The sequence below is a fragment of the Hippoglossus stenolepis genome, chromosome 3, assembly GCF_022539355.2.
Source record: "Hippoglossus stenolepis isolate QCI-W04-F060 chromosome 3, HSTE1.2, whole genome shotgun sequence".
Classification (NCBI taxonomy): domain Eukaryota; kingdom Metazoa; phylum Chordata; class Actinopteri; order Pleuronectiformes; family Pleuronectidae; genus Hippoglossus; species Hippoglossus stenolepis.
This window is the reverse complement of record NC_061485.1, coordinates 31089360-31110942: the sequence shown is the minus strand read 5'-3', so window position 1 is coordinate 31110942 and position 21583 is coordinate 31089360. Positions and strand designations below refer to the sequence as shown.

General features: G+C 42.7%; 1 protein-coding gene across 9 annotated transcripts in view; it reads left to right on the top strand.

The window, feature by feature from the left end:
* The first annotated feature begins 2626 nt into the window (after positions 1–2626).
* Positions 2627–21583, top strand: part of plekha6 (pleckstrin homology domain containing, family A member 6) — a 168807-nt gene continuing 149850 nt past the window's right edge. For 3 of the 9 annotated variants that reach the window (XM_047339266.1, XM_047339270.1, XM_035151667.1), the window contains exon 1: positions 2632–2947. The gene's annotated coding sequence lies outside the window, so the exon portion shown is untranslated. Of the gene's footprint in view, positions 2948–21583 lie in introns of all 9 variants that reach the window. The other 6 variants (XM_047339267.1, XM_047339265.1, XM_047339269.1 and 3 more) reach the window with 4 other exon arrangements.

Here is a 21583-nt window from a genome sequence, read left to right as displayed (position 1 = left end):
TGTCTAAATATTTGGTAGGATTCTCAGCTGTTTCTGAGATTTCTGTGCTTGATGGGGTATAAGTGTCAACTGAGGGCAGGAGATGGTAGATTTTATTTCTAGTAGTTAGAATTTTATCATTAAAGAAGTTCATAAAGATATTGCTATTCAGGGATCGATGAATACTGGGTTCGGTGGAGGTGTGACTCTCTGTCAGCCTGGCTACAGTGCTGAAGAGAAACCTGGGGTTGTTTTTATTTTCTTCTATTAATTTGGAGTAGTAGGCAGCTCATGCTTTGTGGAGGGCCTTCTTATATGCTTTAACACTATTCTTCCAGTCTAGGAGATATTCAACACGGTTGTTGGAGCACCACTTACTTTCTAGTTTTCTTGACACTTGTTTTATTTCATGTGTGTTGGAATTATACCAGGGTGCTAATTTACTATGTTTTACACGTTTCTTTTTTAGAGGTGCTATGGAGTTAAATGTTAATCGTAATGAGTTTACTGAGCTATTTACAAGATGGTCAATCTCAGTTGAGCTAGGGTTTTTAAAGAATTTGTTGGTTATATCGAACGGATAATACGGGGTTAAATGTAATTGGAATTATTTCCTTAAATTTAGCTACAGCATAATCAGGTAGACCTCTAGAAAATTAGTTTTTCATTAATGTCATGCATTCTGATAATGAGAAATCGAAAGTTATTAAATTATGGTCAGATAGAATCTGATTATGTGGAAGTACTATTAGATGTTATATTTTGACACCGTATGATAGTACAAGGTCAAGTGTGTGGTTACAACAATAAGTAGGTTGGTGTACACACTGACTGAAACCAATTGAGTCTAGTACTGAAATAAATGCTACACTAAGGCTATAATATTATTGTCAACATGAATATTAAAGTCACCAACAATAATAACTTTATCCGTTTTTAGGACTAGGCTTGATAAAAACTCAGGGAATTCCCTAAAAAATTTAGAATAAGCCCCCGGAGCACGGTAAACTACAGGAAATAGGATTGGCTGTTGTGATTTCTTTGATGGGTGTGGAAGACTAAGAACAAGACTTTCAAATGAGTTGTAGCTTAGTTTAGGTTTAGGATTAATTGATAGACTGGAGTTAAAAATAGCAGCAACTTCACCTCCTCGGCCAAAGTCTCGGGGAATGTGTGTATTTATATAACTGGGGGGAGTAGATATATTCATCAGGCTGCAGCCAGGTCTCAGTGAGGGACAATATATACATTTTGTGATCTGAGACTAGTTCATTTACTAAAATAGCCTTTGATGACAGTGATCTCATGTTTAAGAGTCCACATTTAATTGTCTTTGTTTGTTTTGTTGTTGCAGAGCATGTGTTAATTTTTTTTTGTTTTTTGTGTGGAATTCTACCTCTGTTAATGTTTGATTTAAATAATTTAGCGGGACGGGGGACAGACACAGTCTCTATGGGGTTGTGGTTGTGTGACTGATCCAGAGGGAGCGCAGAGAAGTGTGTAGGACAGCAGCTCTGCTTCCTGGTCCCAACTTTGGGTTGCCATTTGGGGTTTATAAACTGAGTTATATATCTAGATAAGAGAGCTGCTCCCTACCAAGTGGGATGAATGTCGTCTCTCCTAACAATACCAGGTTATCTCCAAAAAGTTTCCCAATTGTCTACAAAGCCCACACCATTTGCAGGACACCACCTCAACAGCCAGCGGTTGAATGAAAACATGCGGCTAAACATGTCATCAACGGTCGTGTTAGGAAGAGGTCCAGAGAAAACTACAGAGTCTGACATTGTTTTTGCAAAAGCACACACCGACTCAACATTAACTTTAGTGACCTCCGACATACGAGTCGTTGCTGCTGGTGTAAATTACGATCATACTATATTTACATTTAGCTTTAGCCAGAAGCTTCAGTTTTGACCTCATGTTTCTCAAGACCGAGTCACCAATGACCAGAGTTTGCTTCTCAACGGGTGCTTTGTTGAGTGGAGAAAATCAGTTTGAAACGTGAACTGGTGTGTCCTTAATCGTGGGTTTTGAGGTAGCACTATGCCCCCTCCGGACCGTCACCCAGCCGCCCTGGGTTCCTGTCTGCTCGGGACAAGTCGAGGGACTGCTAGCGGGGGCTAAGCTAGGTGGCTCTGCGGCAGCTAGCCGGGGCTGGCTAACTACAATAAAATCAGGTTTTTTCCAGGCATGCTCTGTAGCTTCCTTTCCTCCCTCTATCCATACCAATCTGAGGAGATGTTACCTTGTATTGTCCTGCATCCAGCCAAAAAAAAAAGAAAAAAAAAAAGAATTCTGATTCTAAATTAAGGACCTAAGCTGTGGAGCCGAGCTTCTAAGTCGCTGAGCCTTGCCTTCATCAGTACTAATACACTACATTTGTCACATGTACCACTACTGTTAAAGGAGGCAGAGGAGTAAGTATTAAGTAAGTGTTTGCTTTTCCCTCAGGTAGGGGTTCAAACCAGCAGACACTCCTCATATCTTATTGGCTCATGCCTCCTCTATGTGCCTCTGTCACTGCAATGAAAGGGAACAGGGATCAGCACTGTGTGTTGCCCCCCCACCCCCACCCATGCTCTCTCTGCCTCATTCTCTCCTTGCTCTTTCTCCTCCACTTGCTCTGTGACTGATAGTGGATGGGTGGTCATGTGATGTTATAATACCCAGGGATTTTCAGGTTTTTTCCAGGCATGCTCTGTAGCTTCCTTTCCTCCCTCTATCCATACCAATCTGAGGAGATGTTGCCTTGTATTGTCCTGCATCCAGCCACTCGCTCAGCTGTCCTTCCTGGGGGATCTATTCTTAGCTGGTGGTGACGTTTACCATGGTAACGACTAAGGGCTTAATAATGTGTTAGAGCACTGTCTTGCAATACACTGATCGGTAAGATACACATGTTGGAATACACGTGCATGGTGACATGCAAAAAGCAGCGATGTTGCAGCATTTGTACCTGTGAGTGGTAAGTGACACGCCTGGTGTGTGCATGTTTGTGTGGTGGAGTTCTGTCGTGCTTATTTAACCATGGCTGCAATCAGTCATTATTACTAGCTAAACTGTGTTAGTAAGTGAGTGAACATTTCCATGGATAACCACAGAGAGCATACCAACATTATACAGCATAGTGTGTGTATATATATGTGTGTGGGTAGTTTGATCTATTCAATGCTTAGGGTATATGCACATCATTTCAATCAGCTTTATCTTTGATACTAATTGATAATTAATTAATTGCAGATGACATTTTTTTTTTTTTACTGAAAATTTGCTGACTGTGCATTTGGATATGCATCTGGGCATTTCTTCAGGGTTTGAGCATGTAGGGTGAAAGCTTCCTGTCTTTCCCCTCTTTCTGCTTTGTTGGGCAGACTACAGTGAGTAACAGGACACAGATCGGACTTATATCATCAGCTTTAAGGAGGAACTCTATAACTCTAAACAGCAGCGAAGACAGACAGGGTAGGTTGTACAGCAGCCAACATGGCCCATGGGTGACTGCCAACCGAGCGGTTGGCCACTAGCTGCTTGTGTCACCATGGCAACCACAGTGGAGACCACATTTGTCGACTGAAATAATTATATTATACCAAACATACACACACACACTGTTTGACTAGAATGTTGATATGGACAGCATTTGCTTTAAAGTTGGACTATCCGTTGGTTACACAGTATTATGTCACAGCACAGGTAGTACCGGTGCTGTGACATAACATTAATTGCCACTTAGCCTTTCAGCCATACCGGCTAGGCTACTAACAGGCCATAAGATACACGGATACACTTTGGGTCCCAGCAACAAGAAAGAATACTGACCTTACAAAGGAGTTCAAATAGCTTTGAACAGTCACAACACTGCAAACATGCAGCCTGTGGGGCTTGTACAGGCTGCATCTTTGCATTGTCCTCTTTATGTGTCACCAACCATGCACTGACCTTGATGATTGTTTGAGATCATTTGTGTGTCTGGAATCTGCCTTCTAGGATGATCAGTCGGTACCTTCTGTATATACAATTAGTTTGTAAAAAGGTTAAGGATTTATATATCTGTGCAGAATAATTCACCTCTAGACCAGTAGCATCATAAATACTAAAGTGTTTACATGGAGAATAGTTAGCTGTTCAGATGGAGACACCCAGAGGGCACAAAGTTTGGGGCTAGGAACCACTGTCCCACCATAAATATAGAAGACTTTTTTTTTAGCAAATGAAGAGAGTTTGAATGTTGACATCAACCTTATTTGCAAATTGGAAACAGTTTTCATGAAAACTCCATGAAAATAAAATTATATTATTATCCACTCTCCATTATTTACTATAAACGTTGACTGTATGCATATTCTGAGACATTAATTCTTACATTCTTACATTTCATATTTTTCCCCTTTATCTCCCAAAAGCTTAAAATTATATACAGGTAAACATACACTATATAAGTGTATCAAATCTTATCTGAATGATAAAGAATCAGCAATTAATTACAATTAAAGGGATTTTGTAATTCCATGTCAGTTTTGGATTACGTACAGATATGCAGCAGCTCTTCTAAATATGTGAACTCTGATAAATTTTAAGTTTGACTAGATTTAGGTCATATATATCTGCTTAAATAATGAATAGGGGAAATTTACAGTACATCTGAGCTGCAAAAGGGAATTGCCTTGGCCAAATAATGGCAAAAAAAGGAAAAAGTTGACAGCTTCGCTGCCTTTAAAACAGAGAAAAACAAGATATAACTAAGTGATGCTGAATTTATTTATCTCACAATTTATTTAGCAAACACAGAAAAATCACAACTTGGAGTGATTATAGGTCCAGACACATGCATGGATAAAACAGACTCTCCTGAGGGTGTGTCTGGCATGTCATCAGGAGGCTGTGCTAAATGCCACATGGCAGCTTTAAACTAATCCCAGCCAATTCCTCTGCAATCCTGATAAGAGGCAAAGCAGGATAAAGAGGGTTCTATTCAAGCCTTCAGCCTACTTTGTGATGTGTGTCCGTGTAGCCATACATACAGAATGTGTGTGTCAATGTGAGGAGTAGAAAAAGGAAGATGCAGCCTGAGACTTTGAACTGAGAAATTGTGTGTGTCTGTGTGAGAGAGAGAGAGAGCGAAAGAGAGAGAGAGAGATTGTGTTGAATTAGTGAGTTTCATTTTCTGCATTTGTGTAAGTCATTCAATGTAAGCCCGAATACTGTTCTAAAGAGTGCAAATGATGCAAATATACCAAGGTATATTTTTGTTTTTTAATTTGCTTATGGCCATGCAATGAGAATGAAAAGGTTAAGTACCTGCTCTTTCTGAGATAAACACTCATGCATGCCGGCAGACACACACGCACACGCATACACTGACACACACACTGTTACCATGGCAACACCTTCAATAATGGGACAGCCCCATTGCAGAGATAGAAAAGTGGGGACAAAGGATGTGTGGGGGAGGGGAAGGGGAGGAGAAATTAAGGAGAGAGATTGGATGGATGGGAGAAGATATGGAGGATGGGGAATGTGTAAGAGAGGGTGATGTCTAGTGTGGCATGCAATGGAAAAAACAAAGAGTCTTTTGCACAATCCTTAAAAACAATTGGTGTTCTTAATGGCCAGCTGGGGGACTTCTTCCGTCTTCATTTTGTGTCATGCCCCTAGAGGCCAAGAAAAAACTTTAAATGTGGCAGGACCTTGTCTCTTCCATTTTCTTTATTATATTTATTGTACAATGCCCCTAGAGACAAGGTAAATTATTGCATGTTTTCAGCCTGCACACCTGTAGTGACTGCAAATATTACATTATATTAAATTACATTTAATTTAGGTGACACTTTTATCCAAAGCAACTTACAATAAGTGCATTCAACCATGAGGATACAAACACAGAATCGCAAGAATCATGTGAGTACATTAGCTTAAAAAAATCCATACTACAAGGTGCTACATGTAAGTGCAATATATAAGTGCAACTAAACATTTTTTTTTGAGTTGACAATGGTTATCAGACCATCATCTTCTTAACCAAGGCGTAGTCGGAAGAGATGTGTTTTTAGCCTGCGGCGGAAGATGTGTAGAATATCTGCTGCCCTGATGTCAATGGGGAGCTTGTTCCACTATTTGGGAGCCAGGACAGCAAACAGTCATGCTTTTTTTAAGTGGCTATGTGTCCCTCGCAGTTAGGGATCAGCAAGCCGATTGGCCGATTGGCCCGATGCAGAGCGGAGTGGACGTGCTGGGGTGTAAGGTTTAACCATGTCCTGAATGTAGGCTGGGCCCAATCCATTCACAGCAAGGTATGCAAGTACTATTGTCTTGAAGCGGATAACGGCAGCCACTGGTAACCAGTGAAGGGAGCGAAGGACCGGTGTAGTGTGAGAGAACTTAGGTTGGTTGAAGACCAGTCGAGCTGCTACATTCTGGATGAGCTGCAGAGGTCGGATGCCACTAGCAGGCAGACCGGCCAGGAGGGAGTTACAGTAGTCTAGGCGTGAGATGACAAGAGCCTGGACCAGAACCTGTGTCGCCTTCTGAGTGAGAGGTGACGTATTCTCCTGATGTTGTGCAACTTAATCACATAATCTGGCTGTTGCAGCAATGTTGGTGGTAAGGGAGAGTTGACTGTCGTGTGTCACACCCAGGTTCCTTGTGGCCTGGGTGGGGGCTACCACAGAGATGTCGATGGTGAAATAATCACTCTTTGTCTCTGTGTGTCAGTACACCCTGATGAAGGCATAAGCCGATACGAGTTGGTGTATTTAATGCTTCAAGCTCATTGAAAGAAAGCCCTTTTATATATAAATTTATCTATATTCTTTTTATAGTGCACGAATGCCACGTACTGCTAACTTTAACAAGAAGGCTCTGTTAAACATTGCCAGGTGGAAGTACGACTCAGCATTTACTGGTTTTATACCTCCGGAACTGCCCTACATTGTCATCCCACACGAGACCACCGCCACCACCTTGAAGGCCCCCCAGCCCCGCGCTCAGGTGAAGAAGGAGACCTGAGGAGTCCCCTGCGGAGGCAAAGACGCAAGTGAGGCAAAAGGCTTCATGCCAGGCCCAGATAATATCCCTGGACAGGCCCTCAAGGCATGTGCTACAGAGCTGGCTGATGTTCTCACCTCCATTCTCAACCTGTCCCTCTCACAGACCACAGTCCCCACCTGTTTCAAAACCACCACCATCATCCCAGTTCCCAAAAGAAGCCCAGTGCCTTGTCTGAATGACTACAAGTCAGTTGAACTCACTCCAATCATCACAAAGTGTTTTGAGAGAGGAGTTCTGGCCCACATTCAGAGCAGTGTACCTGAGAGGCTGGTCCCTGTGCAGTATGCCTACCGCCCTAATAGATGTACCTCGGACACCACACCAGTCACTTGGCGTGAAGAGAACAATCTCACCTTTAAAACAGAGAAGACCAAGGAAATGATCAAGGACATGAGAAAGGAAAGGACAACTCATTAGCCCTGTGGGCTTGAGGGGGAGAGGCTGAGCAGCTTCAAATTCCTGGGCGTCTACATCAGTGATGACCTAACCTGGACACTAAACACCACCCAGCTGGTCAAGAAAGCACAACAGCAGCTGTAAATCCTGAGGAGGCTGAGGAAATTTGGCATTTCACACAAGATCCTCAGCAACTTCTACAGCTGCATCATTAAGATCATCTTGTATCTGTCTCACAATCCCTGGGTGCAGCCTTAATTCTCTTGCCAGGGGGAACCCCCTGGAGAGCAAGTCTGCTCAGTGGTTCATATTCCTGGGTCAAGTGCTCTGAGGGACAGCACCCATGTAAAAAACTGTGTTAGGGAGAAAGAAGGAGAACGGTTCATGCCCCCCCCTGTTTGTTTATATGCGACAATGCAGTTATTGTTGCAGGGAGCCAGTTCATAATGATGCGTCAGAAAACCCATCTCATAAAAATGCCTCACCATGAGGAAGACTGCATACAGATCCAATAGGTTGATATGCCACTGCCTCTGTTTCTCCTGCCAAATATTCTGTACAGTTCTCCCCAGCCCCATTTTAACATGTCCGTAGTGACCAGTACACGCAAGGACTACATTCCTCCTCTGAAGAAACCTGTATCCACCTCACTCCCCACAGAAAGAGCCTCTGCTTGTGGTGGAACCAACAATGAAACATCCTCATTGTCAGGTCCAGGAGATGGAGGACCCAAGAATGCACGGTCACAAGACAGATTGGAGGATAAGGGTTTTATTTCAGTCCAGGTCAGTACACGGTTATTCAAAATCCCTTTTACACTAGGTTTGAGACACCATCTTTTACTGCCAACTGAAATTCTCTTCCAACACAGAGGAGATTCTCAGAAGATGTCAGCAGCGACAATACCTCTTAAGGAAGCTCAATTCCTTCTGTGTCAGCCGGGACATCCTCCTGAATTTCGATTACTCTTTCATTGAGAGCATCATCACATTCTCCATCACCTGCTGGTTTCATTCCATCAGCCTCCAAAACAGGAACTGGTTGCAGAGAACTATCACAGTCTGCTTGAAGATATTCAGGCTTCCACTGAGATCACTCACTAACATCTATGAGCAGCAGACACGGAGGTTAGCAAGTCAGATTCTTCCAGATTCGACCAAGCACCTGCTCTCTTTTCCGCATTTGAATGGTTCCCCTCAGGACTTCGGCTTCGCTGCCCTTGCTGAAGGACTCAGAGGAGAAGGGCAACCTTTGTTCCCAGGGCTGTTCAACTCCTCAACTCCTAATCATTGCAGAGGGTGGTGAAAACTGCCCAACGCATCACCGGTTCCTCACTCCCCACCATTGAGGCTGTCCAGAGCAAGAGATGTCTGCGGAGGGCGCATAGCATCGTCAAGGACAGCTCACACCCCAGCCACAGACTGTTTGCCCTCCTCCCCTCTGGGAGGCGCTACAGGGTCCTCCGTTCCCGGACCAGCAGGTTCAGGAACAGCTTCTTCCCTGCGGCTGTCACCCTGCTGAACTCTGCACCACGGTGATCCCCCCCCACACACACCTCCTCCAGTGACTGTACTTCCCCCCTTCACCCTGGCTTGGACTGCCACACACCCTCCTCCAGCCACTGAACATTTGCACTAGACTGTTATTTTTTTTTACTACTGTATTATCCCACCTATAGTGTATTCATATTTATATCTATTTATATACTTCTTGCTCATAGTGTATTCATCGTAATTATATCATACCATACCTTTTAACTTACTCTGTATACAATATTACTACTACCTCATTCACTTAATTTCTCATTTTTATCTCACTTACTACCACCACTTATACTTACACCTGCACTTTATATACACTTATCATATCTACACTACCTACCTCTATTGCTGCTAGTCTTGTATCAATACTGTTCATATTCCATATCTATTTCTTACTGTACATATCTTATTTATTTACATATTCCACTTTTCATATGCACATACTCTGCACTTTTACTGCTTTTTTTTGCACTTCTGGTTAGATGCTAAACTGCATTTCGTTGTCTCAGTACTTGTACTCTGTGCAATGACAATAAAGTTGAATCATCTGAATCATCATCATCTAACACCCCTCAACCCCACCCAGACACACACACTGAATTCACATACTCTTTTTGCACTCACATTCACTTACATACCCCCACACAAACTCTCAAGCTACTGTACTTTTTTCACACACAGCTACGATACACTTATACTTACTCATCTGCTTTGGATTTACTTATCCGCTGCTATATTTATTCATCTATTACATATCTGCTGTATATATATTTATTCATATGCCAAAGGTTATTCATCTGCCGCTACCGATCCTGTACATATATTCTTAATAACAGTATTCACCTTAACTGTTCATTATCTGTATATATATTTCTCTGCTGCATATATATTTATTCGTACGCTACAGTATTTATTCATCTGCTGCTACCTGGTCCTGTACATATACTGTATTCTATTCAACCTAACTGTACATAATTTACATCTGTATTACTTACCTCAATGCACTCCGATCACTTTAATCATTCAGTATTTATCATTCAGTATTTATTTACGTTCTTATGTTCACCGTCCTTTTACATTCATATACACTTCTCTTACATTATAATGTTTGTATACTGCACTGATTTTTAACTGTCCGTGGACATTGCACTGATGTTATTGTTGTTTTCATCATTGTTGTTTTCTTTCGTGTTTTTACTTATGTCTTGACATGCTCTATGTGCCTTTGAAATTCCTTTCTGGGACAAATAAAGTCAATTGGAATTTGAATTTGAATTTGAAATCATTGAAGCCATGTTATATAACAGGCTTTGACACAGACAGAGAGTGGCTAAAGAACGACACTGGGAACGAATTGAAGGCAGATATCCTCTGGTGGGACAACTGTGCTCAATTTCTTATGGAATCGAACTCCAACTCTAGTGACATGTAGTAAAATATATAAATGTGGGGCAGAGAGACAAAAAGGGGAGAAGTGCTCAGTGCATGATGGGAGTTCCCCCAGCAGTCTGGGCCTATAGCAACATACTCAGGGCTCACCTGATCCAGCCCTAACTAAAGGCTTTATCAAAAAAGGAACGTCTTAAGTCTAACCTTAAATGTAGATGTAGTGGTCAAAAGTTTAGGGTGACAGTTGAATGCCAATCGGGTTCACCACAAATATCCAGAATAAACGGGACGGGAGGCTGATGATTCCAGAAATAGACAATTTATTAAATTCGTACAAATGATTTAAAAAGACTGATCAAACAGCACAGGATCATGCGCAAAGTATGGAGTACTGGCCTGTACTTGATATAAATAACAGATTAAAAAGAGAGAAGTTAAAGGCTCCAGACCCAATTTAACAAAGCTAAAATATCATGCATAAAACAAGCACAGCACACTTTAAGAATCCCAACACTGGTGTGATTGCACCAGTGGATTATCACTGCAAGCGATATTATACAATGAAATAACAGAAGAGGGCCTCTAGTTTACGGAGCCAATAACTCACCAATATTCAAGCCATTAAACCAGGATTGCACAGTACCCGTCAACCATATTGCACATTACCCATAGAACAAAGAACAAAATAAAATAAAACAAAGAAACCAGAAATCAAATTTGCAAATATAAAACACATCGTGATGCCATACCTTCAATTCATTAAAATAAAGCAGAGACCCACGCCGTCCTTATTGTCTTGACGACAAGTACTAAAACAGGAAAGGACAATTACACTTAATGTCACAGACACAATAGTATAGACTCTGGATAAATGTTCCGGCGCATTACTTACAAGTATCGTTCCCATTAGTTTGTGTGTACGCGCTGACTGGAGATTATTACAGCGTGCCTGTATGACGATACCGTCTCTCACACACGCGTGCGCCTCACCCTACCCTTCCAAACATGAAAGAGAATCTGTGGTAGCCTTCAGTTGTCATAAAAACTCAAAAGGTGTCTTATTTGTGGTGTTTGGACTACTGTAAAAAACATGGCGGCCTCCGACTTTTAGGCATCTGTGGTGTCATCCAAGTATCTGCAAGCCCCGACATTCATATTCAAGGGTTAGGTCATTTCCTCTGTTTTATGCCTAAAAGTCCAACAGAAGTGGCCAAGCCAGCGGACGTTAGCATTGCTGACGGTCCCTGAATGCACCTCTTTGGAAGATATCAGCGGACTTAGGCTTTAAAACATGGTGTAAATTACCTCGTTTAGAGTCAAATATGAATGTCGGGGCTCTTGGATGACACCACAGGAGCAGTATGGAGGCATGTTATGTTTTTTTTCTGTCTGAAGATAGGTCACTAATTTCTGCAGTTGTATTGGATTCAGCTGCTACCTGGCTGCTACACTGTTTACACCTGAAACTCCAGAAGTGTTTTGTGTACTCAGACACTTCACTCACCCCTCCATCAGCATAGTGGCGAGTAGCAGATGAGTGAATTATCATTTTTGGGTGAACTATTCCTTTAACCTCTGGTTGCTGTTGTACATACGATGTAGGAAGACCAAAGGGTTGTGGTCTGTATAAACAGGCTGCAAGGAAAAAACAACATATACTTCAAAATGCCATAAGGTCCAAAGAAAAGCCGAGGCTTCTTTCTCAATAGTGCTGTAGTTGTGTTGGGTCTGTGGGAACCTTTTGGAAAAGTAAGGGTGGTCAATGCCTGTTGAGTCTTCCTGAACGAGGACAGCTCCAGCACGTGGACCTCTAGCATCAACCTCAAGCTTGAATGAAACAGCAAAATTGGGGGCACCCAAAATTAGTGAGTTTCACAGGAAAGCTTTTACAGCTTTGAAGGCCTGTTAACAACTTGAGTCCCACACCAACTCCCTGGCAGGACTGACAAGGTCAGACAGGGAAGAAATAATGCTAGCAAATTTACAAAAAAATGCCCTGTAATAACCTGCTAGTCCTAGAAAATGCCACAGTTGGTGTTTGGTGGTGGACACTGGGTCCTCAACAACAGCACTGATCTTGGCTGAAAGGGGGCGAACCTGACCCTGCCCTACTTCCTTGCCAAGATAGGTAATGGCAGCCTTTGAAAACTCACAGTTACTCAGGTTCAGGGTCAGGGAGGCATTTTCAAAGAGTTGGAAAACAGACAGGAGAGTTTTCATGTGACTCTCCCAGTCAGGCGAATACACTAAAACATCCTCTAGGTAGGCCTCACAGTTCGCTAAACTTGCCAACGCAGCCCACATGAGCCGCTGGAAAGTGGAAGGGGCATTACACATGCCAAATGCCTTGACCGTATACTGGAGGAAATTACCAGGGGTTACAAAGGCAGAGATTTCAGAGGCTCTCTGTGTCAGGGGAACTTTCCAGTACCCTTTGAGAAAATCTAGCTCAGTCACATAACAAGGTGCTCCTACCCTATCAATGCAGTCCTCAACACGTGGGAGAGGAAAAGAGTCAGGCTTAGTTACCTTGTTAACTTTCCAATAGTCTGTGCAGAACCTAGGAGTCAAGTCAACCAATACACAGGGAAAACTCCAAGAACTGGTATTGGGAACTGCAAGACCATTTGTTAGCAGGTTCTCAACCTCTTTTTGGATCAACTCATGCTTGATGGTGTTCATGTGATAGGGATGCTGCTTGATAGGAGCACTATCACCTATGTCATGCTGTAGGACATTTGAGCGAGTCGGTACATCTGAAATCAAAGCAGGATTGACCCTGTATCAACTGAAGCACATCCTTTTTTTGAGCTTCAAGAAAATACGCCATATAAGACTCAATTTGCCAACCCAACAGTTCTGTAGAACAGGTGCATCCTCCTTGATTAAGCCATCATTAGCAGAGCAAGTGGCAGCAATTGCCACTGTAGCAACACAACTCACTTCATTTGTGGGGTTCTCCCCCTCTTGCGACCTCGCAGCATAGGACTTAAACATTTTAACATGACACACACACAAGACCTGCGCCTTCTATTTGGAGTAGAAACTACATAATTTGTGTCACTCAGTTTCTTTTGAATAACATAATGCCCAGCAAACCTGGCCTGTAACCTTGAACCAGGTATTAGAAGAAGAGCCAGTATTGGATCTCTGGTTTGAAAAGAGCGCTGCACAACATTTTTATCAAATTGCTGCTTCATTTTATGCTGAGAACTTGCCATGGCTTGTTTAGCTACTTTGCAGGCATAACAGAGAAGCTCTCGAAAGGAACTCACATAGTCGGGTACATTGACCTTGGGTGGGGAATCTGCCATCAGTTGCTCCCGCAGAAGTTTCACTGGGCCTCTGACTGTGTGACCAAAAACTAAATCAGCAGGGCTGAACCCCAGTGTCTCCTGTACAGTTACACGGACTGCAAACAACAAGAAGGGTATGCCCTGATCCCACTCTGGACCGCGTTCAAAACAGTAAGTGCGCAACATATGCTTCAAGGTCTGGTGGAATCTGTCGGAGATAAAGAGTCTAACACTGGGCCAGATATTAAGTCTAGACTTCTTTTCCAACACATGTACTTTGCTATTACTTGAGTCTCAATAGTTGGTCAAAAGAATCCATTCTGTTCAAATGGAGGTCCTTCATATGAACCCTTAAAGATTTGGCAAAGGCATTGGCCGCCCTGTACACATTTCATGTGGTGTTAGGTGTGTTAGTCTGTTAGTTTGTGATCTCATAGACAACAGTGCCAAAGGCAAAGCCTTTGGTGATGTGGTGATGGGGGCACAATCAACCCAGAACAACAACAATCAAGTCGAATTTGCTTAAAAAAAGCAAAACTACAAAGTGCTCCATGTAAGTGCCATATAAGTGCAACAACATTTTTTATCCAAGGTGTAGTCGGAAGAGCTGTGTTTTTAGTCTGCGGCGGAAGATGTGTTTCTTTTGTCCTGATGTCAATGGGGAGCTGAGCCAGAGACACCCGGATTCTGAAGGGATGAAATAAGGAACTGGTGGTTCACTGTGTCAAATGCAGCAGAAAGGTCTAGAAGGATGAGGACAGAGGAGAGAGAGGATGCTCTAGCAGTTGCTCAGAGACAGCAAGGAGGGCAGTTGAGTAGCCTGCCTTGAAACCAGACTGGTGAGGATCAAGAAGGTTGTTTTGGTGAATATAGGAGGAGAGTTGATTAAAGATAGCTCGCTCGAGAGCTTTGGAAAGAAAGGGAAGAAGAGAGACAGGTCTGTAGTTGTTTACTTCAGACAGATTGAGGCTGGGTTTCATCAGGAAAGGGTTTACTCTTGCCTCCTTCGGGGGGGTTAGGGAAACAGCCAGTTGACAGGGAAGTGTTAATGAGATGGGTGAGAAAAGGAAGACGGTCGGGAGCAATAGACTTGAGAATGTGAGAGGGGATGGGGTCAAGGGGGCAGGTGGCTGGGCAGGTTACCAGGGTAAGAACTTGATTGGGAGACAGGGGGGTGAAAGAGGAAAGAGAAGGCGATGAAGATGAAGTTGATGGAAATGTAATTTACAGAAGGTGGGTTTGAAAATGAGGAGCGTATGTCATCTATCTTTTTTGTAAAACAATTGACAAAGTGGCTTGGTAGAAGGGTGGAAGGAGGAGGTGGACTGGGGTGGTCAAGGAGTTTGGAAAAGATGGAGAATAGTTTTTTGGGCTTGGAAAATGATGATTGATTTTAGTTTGATAAAAAAAGTATTTTGATGCAGAAGTAGTGGCAGAGAAGGAAGAGAGAAGTGATTGATAAGTGAGCAGGTCATATGGGTGATTTTTGCCATTTCCTTTCTGATGCTTGCATAGTGGCTCTGTCGGCACGCACCGAGTCAGACAACCACATAGCAGGGGAGGACTTGCGCACCTGTCGTGAAGTAAGAGGACAGAGAGAATCAAGAGAGGAGTACAGAGTAGAAAGAAGAGTGCTTGTGGCAGAGTTAGGATGCATGAGTGAGAAAGAGTCAGATGAAGGGAGGGCTGATCAAACAGATGAGGCCAGAGAGGAGGGAGATAGGGAGCCAATGCTGCGACAGATGCATAAAAGCATCTGTTACTTTGATACAGTCATGTGGGGTACCATCCACAGGTAGTATCATAAGAGTTGCCGGATTCACCGTGTTACAGCATTGAAAGGTGAGTTCAGGTGCCGATAATATTACTTCATAGCCTGTTTTCTAGCTTGGGTTAGAACGAGGCGTGGAAATGTGAGCAAGGCATGTAATTGGTGGGATGTGTACAGGACCACTGCATGTCCGATAGTCACTAAAGATGCCTTCTGAATAGCAAAAACTGCTGCTGCTAAACCCTGATAGCAAGGTGGCAGTCTTGATTCAATATTGATTATCTAATATTATCTAATTTTGTGCTATAATAGGCTAGTGGTTGTTTACCTGTTGGTGTTTCCTGCATTAACACAGGCTCCTTCTGCTTCCTCTGTCCACTGTAATAGAGTAGAGTTATTAATTTGTCCTGCTGCCCATATAAGGGCCGGCAATGGTGCAGATTTAACTGCATAGTCACAGAACCATGGATGACAATATCCCGCCATTCCCAGAAACGAGAGCATCTGTCCGATTATTTGTGATTTTGGAGCTTTAGTAATAGCCTCTATTTGCGAGGTGGTGATTAAACTTTTACATAATCACCTTCCGAGATACTGGATTTCTGTTTCACAGAATTGTAGTTTGACTTTACTGACTTTATGACCCCATTTTGCAAGTGCTGTCAAAACTGCCAGAGTTTTTCTCACATTGCTGTTTTGAGGGACTGCAGATTAACAAATCATCCATATACTGAATTATAGTACTTGGGACATCTAGGTGTTGTAGGTCTTGAGCAAACACCCGATTAAAATTTGAGGTGCTTTCCACATAACCTTGAGCCAAACGTGTGTATGTGCATTGCTGTCCCTGATAAGTGAAAGCAAATAGATGTTGTGAATCTGGATGTAGTGGCACACAAAAAAATGCTTAACACAAATCAATTACCGCATCAGGCGGGATGTTTGAGAGCAATGTGTGAGGGTCCGGGGACAATAGGTGTCTAAGCATCTACAATGGCATTGATGGCCATCAGATCATGTACCAATCGATAATCATTAGGGTGTGATTTCTTTAAAGGGACAATTGGGGTTTAAATGTGCTTTTAGTTTTTATTAATACATCGGTTTTCTTCAGACCATCAATTACTGGTTTGATTTCTTCAGTAGCATGCTGTTGTAGTGGAGATTATTTAATATATGGTAGCCTAGCTCCTGTTTTAAGCTTAATGCATGTGGGTTGTGCTAATGAGACTAGTCCTACGTCTGTTTTGTGTTTTGACCATACAATTTCTGCTATCTGATTTAGTATTGTTTTATGCTCTAATGTTAAAGGCATCTGTGTGGGTATTTTTTCATCTAGTAGGACTTTCTCTGCTGTACCCTCATCATATGTCCTTAATGATATTTTAATGTACTGTTGGTATGAAGAAAGATAGATACACTTGTTGTGGGTCGGAGTCCATTCTTGTTGCTGCAGTGCTTTCTCGACCATTGGACCTCGATCACGGGACTCATATACCTTTGCAACCATCAGTGTGATATGAGGTATGTTCTGGGGGATCATGTAATATGTTTTTTTATTGATTACTTCATCCTAGCACTCCTCTTAATCTTTTTGTTTTTGCTGTTCATCATACATAATAGTGCAGTGTGGGGGCAGGCTTGGTTCGACTACATCATTCATTTGAGTTTGTGCCCATGGTTTCCATGCTTCCCATTCCTGTAACAATTTTGGCTTTGACATCAAGCGGATCCAATACACCAGGGGTTTGACCTGATCATTGACATTTTGAGATGCTTGTAGCGGCATCATTGTTATTTGTGCATCTTCGGGGAAGTCCTTATAAAGGCCCTCTTGCATGCACACAATATTGGCTTTAAGAGGACACAAGATATCTCTTCCCAAGAGATTGATGGGTGTGTCGTTTGAGTATAGCAAAGGTGCGACAATGGTTTTGCCCGCAATAACCACTGGGACTGCGATGTACATTTATCACTCTTGGCAGCTGTGCATTGCAGAAGATTTCTTCAGTCATGTGTTTCCCAGGCAAATGCATAAGCAAAGCCTTGATGCCGCTTAGTGCCAGCGTCACTCCTGCTGTGCTTTCTTCGAGTGAGGTCATCCTTGTCTGTAAGCTCTCACCCACGTGTTGATCGTGGCTCATTAGTGGCTTTTTTGAACTTTTCTTCCCTTTGCTTGTAGGCTCTTCGGTCTCTGTCGCTTGATGAATCATAATCTTTTTCCAGTTCTTGTTATCTTCTCCTGTTGCTGTTGGTGGATGTTACGTGCCGTGTTTTCTTTCTCTATCTCTCATCTCCTCCAGGTGTCTGCTCTTTTGGCACCTCCACTGGTACAGCAGAAGCCACTCCGAAATCAAGGAGTGGCAAATAAAACCCTGAGCAGAGCATCAGCTGTCGCCAGTGGGCCAAGTGGCAGTGTGAGAAGCTGCGTGTGGACTTACAGTGTGCAGTAGTTGGTGTTCCGTTGTGTATTGTTTCCAAGGTTCATCTTCTTTTTGTGGATATTGTTTTCAGTTAGGGGTTCGCTGTGTCTCTTATTTCCCCTTCCGTTTTGGGAAGGGCGTTTTGTGTTCACCCTACATTTATTAAATAAAATACTGGTTTTATTTGAAGGCATCCTGCTGGTTTCTTGTTTTTTGCCCGGTTTATTTTGTTATTGTTTGTCCCTCATGCCCTAGATGTCTTAGGGACGTAATTGTGGATGAGCCTCTGCCTGAGCATTGTTTTGGTCTTTGCCTGCTAGATGTCCTTTTTAGCAGGCGTTTGTCAGTCGTGTACTCTCCTTCTGACCATTCTGACCGTTCACTCAATCCATCACCATACATAATGTTGATGCACTGCTCTTTTCCTCATCTTCTTTGTTTTTGGACTGGTGTCTTTTATTCTTTTCCTCATCACTTGCTTCCTCGTTCCATATCATGGGGAACTTCCCTTGTCGCTCTCCTTCTGCTCTGTGTTCCTTCTTGCTGTGTTTTGGTTGCGTCAGTGGGAATTGTCCTACTTTGGGAGGTTCTCCTCTGGGGCCATATGGTGGTGGCCTATATATGACCACAAGGGGGCAGTTGGCTGTCATCCCTGTTCTTCCATCTTTCCTTTTTCCTTATCCCCTTCATGTACTTTATTATCATTCATCAGTGACTGTATGTATCTGCTCCCTTATCTGAAGCACCCCAACACTTCTTTCTCTAGCACGCTTGCCCTCTCGTTTGTCACTTGTATTTTTTGACTTGTAATGTTTTATGTTAGCTTCCACTTCATCCCAGCAGACTTCTTCAAAGGTGCCAGTTTTTGGCCATTGTAATTTCCTGATGTTCGCTCATGCAATTTTTTCATGCAGAGTGGGATCTGTTTTCTGTGATCGGTAATGTTTGATTACCAATTCCATTGGTGCCGTCATTCCTCCTCTTTTAGTCACTCTTGCTCCCATGTATCTTTGCCTTGCACTGCTCGCGAGTAATCGGGCGATCTCCGGTACCAGTACAAATTATCTTTTTAACAGTGATAGCTTGTTTGTACTTATTGCTCCTTGTATAATCAAACTAAAATTTGTCTGCTCCGTCTCCTTGTGGAGTTTAAATGATGCATGCAAATTTTCCTGTTTCCCATTTAACTCTTCTTCGGAGCAGTGGTGAGACACAGCCGTGGATTTGTTGTTATTTGATTTCTTCCTGCTATACCAAATCCTTCTCGTAGTCCAAGTGCTTCATTTAGAGGGATTGTTGCTACAGCTTTAGGATTATGCACAAATACTCCAGCAATGGGGTCAGTATTCTTGGGGTCCGCCACCCACACACTTGTATGAAATTAATAATTTTCGTGATTTGCCAAAGTTTCTGATTTATCTCTTGTGAGTCCTGCCACTGCTCTATGCCTTCCTCATCTCTGTAGGTCTGCTCTAACCGGAAATGTGTCTTTATATTTTCTGCAACTATCAAAGAGCTCTAGTGATATTGTCTCATCTTCATCACCACTCCAACGTCTATTAACTACTATTTATTTATTCTTACATGTGTATTGTAAAAACAACTTTAACACATTGTTCTTAAACACATTTATCACATTTGCATATTTACAGTCATATACTTAGATGATACAGCCAAATTTAGCAGTATTTACATGCACTATATACACTTTTCTGGCCAGTGTTGTCGTCTTCAGTGACGCGCTATAATACCGGTTTGTCGCCATCCAAAAAGGCCCCTTCGCGACGCGCACAAAATATCCTCAAGGTTCATCCTACCTCAGGCCCCTTAACAACGCGTGTGTAGCGTGAGGGAAGCGGGGAAAATGAGGGATTGCAAAAACGCCACCTGGGGAATTTCACCTCCAGGAAATAACAAAACTCTTTTGTGTGCAACAGCACAGGTTCGTTGATATCATGGGGCAAGAGACGTGTTTTACTCAGAAAATAACTTTTATTTAACTCAAATGCATAAATCTACAAAAAGAAAAATGAAACAAACAATCAACAGAACACAAATTAACATATGGAATTAAACACTTTAGACCAGAGAAAAAGGACAGGGCTGGGACTTACCACAGCGACCAAAACCAAAGGAAAAAGGGAAGGATTAATAAACTAACCACCCGTGACACTGCAGACCTGCAAAACGGGTCGTGAAGAAAATGCCCCAACCAGGGATTGGGTAGCCGCTTCAGGCCCACAGCACCTGTCCAACAATAAAAAGATAATTAAAACTTGTCACAGTGTTAAATCAAATGCTAGTGAAAACAAACAAACATACAAAACAAAATAACAAAATAAACCGAATCCAAACCAATATAAACAACAATTTAAATGGGATTAGAATATAAATAAAAGTCAGGCATCCCTCGGAGGTGGTCACTCCACGCTTCCACTCAAATTAGCGTAGAGAGCCACAGTGAAAGAGAGAGAGAGCACTTCCTTAAAACGGAGCACTTCCTTAAAAGCAGAGCACGTCCTTAAAAGCCAGGACCGTTTCTTTACAGCCAGAACAGTGCCTTAGAATCCAGATCAGCAGGGCTGTCTGAAGCGTGGTGGCCAATGACGGCCAACGAAGGACCAGGGCCTCTAAACAGATTTAGTAAATAAATGACAATTAGACAATTTCAAGAGTAATGGAACCATACGTACCACCTTGTCAAGCCAAAGCAAAGCGGAACCGGAGGGTGAGAGTCTCCACGGCCGTAGCTGAATCAAGCTGTAGCACAACATGCACAACAATCATCAGCTGGGATAAATAGGCCAGAGAGATAGGCAGACAACGTTACCCACCAAGCAGAACAGCAACTGCGCCCCGAAGGTCCCTGGTAGAGCAATCCCACGCGGAAGAGACGTTCTAATTCTCCTCACCTTGGCGGAATCCTGCATTAAGACACGATCAGAATTTTGCAGAAAGAGAAAATAGGCTTTGCTCACCTTTTGAGTTTTGTGGCCACTGATGTTCTGAGATGCAGGCTGGTCCACCCAGGTTGGGGTACTCAGATGGTTTGTCCCTCCTGCCGCTGGCTTGCCATTAAATGTCAGCGATAAAAAGTCTAACACTGGGCCAGATACTAAGTCTAGACGTCTTTCAAACACGTGTACTTTGCTATTGCTGGAGTCTCAATAGTTGGACAAAAGGATTCAATGGAGATGGTCAAAGTTCAATGCACTAGAGTTTATTCTTTCACAAGATGTAAACCCAAGCTGGTTCTGGAACCTGACTGAAAACTGAGCTTCAAACTCTCTGCTTATATTGCCCATCCTCTTCTCTGCTGTTGCTCATTTTCTGGTTCAAAACTTCTGATTCGTCCCGAACATAATGGTGCCATACTTGTTCAAGTTGACTTTGTCTCCCCCTACAATTACTTTATGGGTCGAGTGTAATGATGTATAAAGAAGTGATTGTCGGTCCAACTTTGACACCATTATAGATCTTTGGAGTCTTAGAGGGCCTCATTTTTAGACCTTACTAGATTTGGGAGGCTCTGTTTCAAACTCCATTAGATTCGGGCGATGTCTAACTGCATTTTCTTTAAATGATTACATTCCTTACATGCTGAATAATTGTGCAACAAATGACTTTGCTAGTAAGGGTGTATGCATTATTACATTTCTTTATGTTGGATATATATGCAAAATATGATACTGTTTAGACCAGAAATCTGTTCGGCATGGGCTTGACCTGTATGGTGGG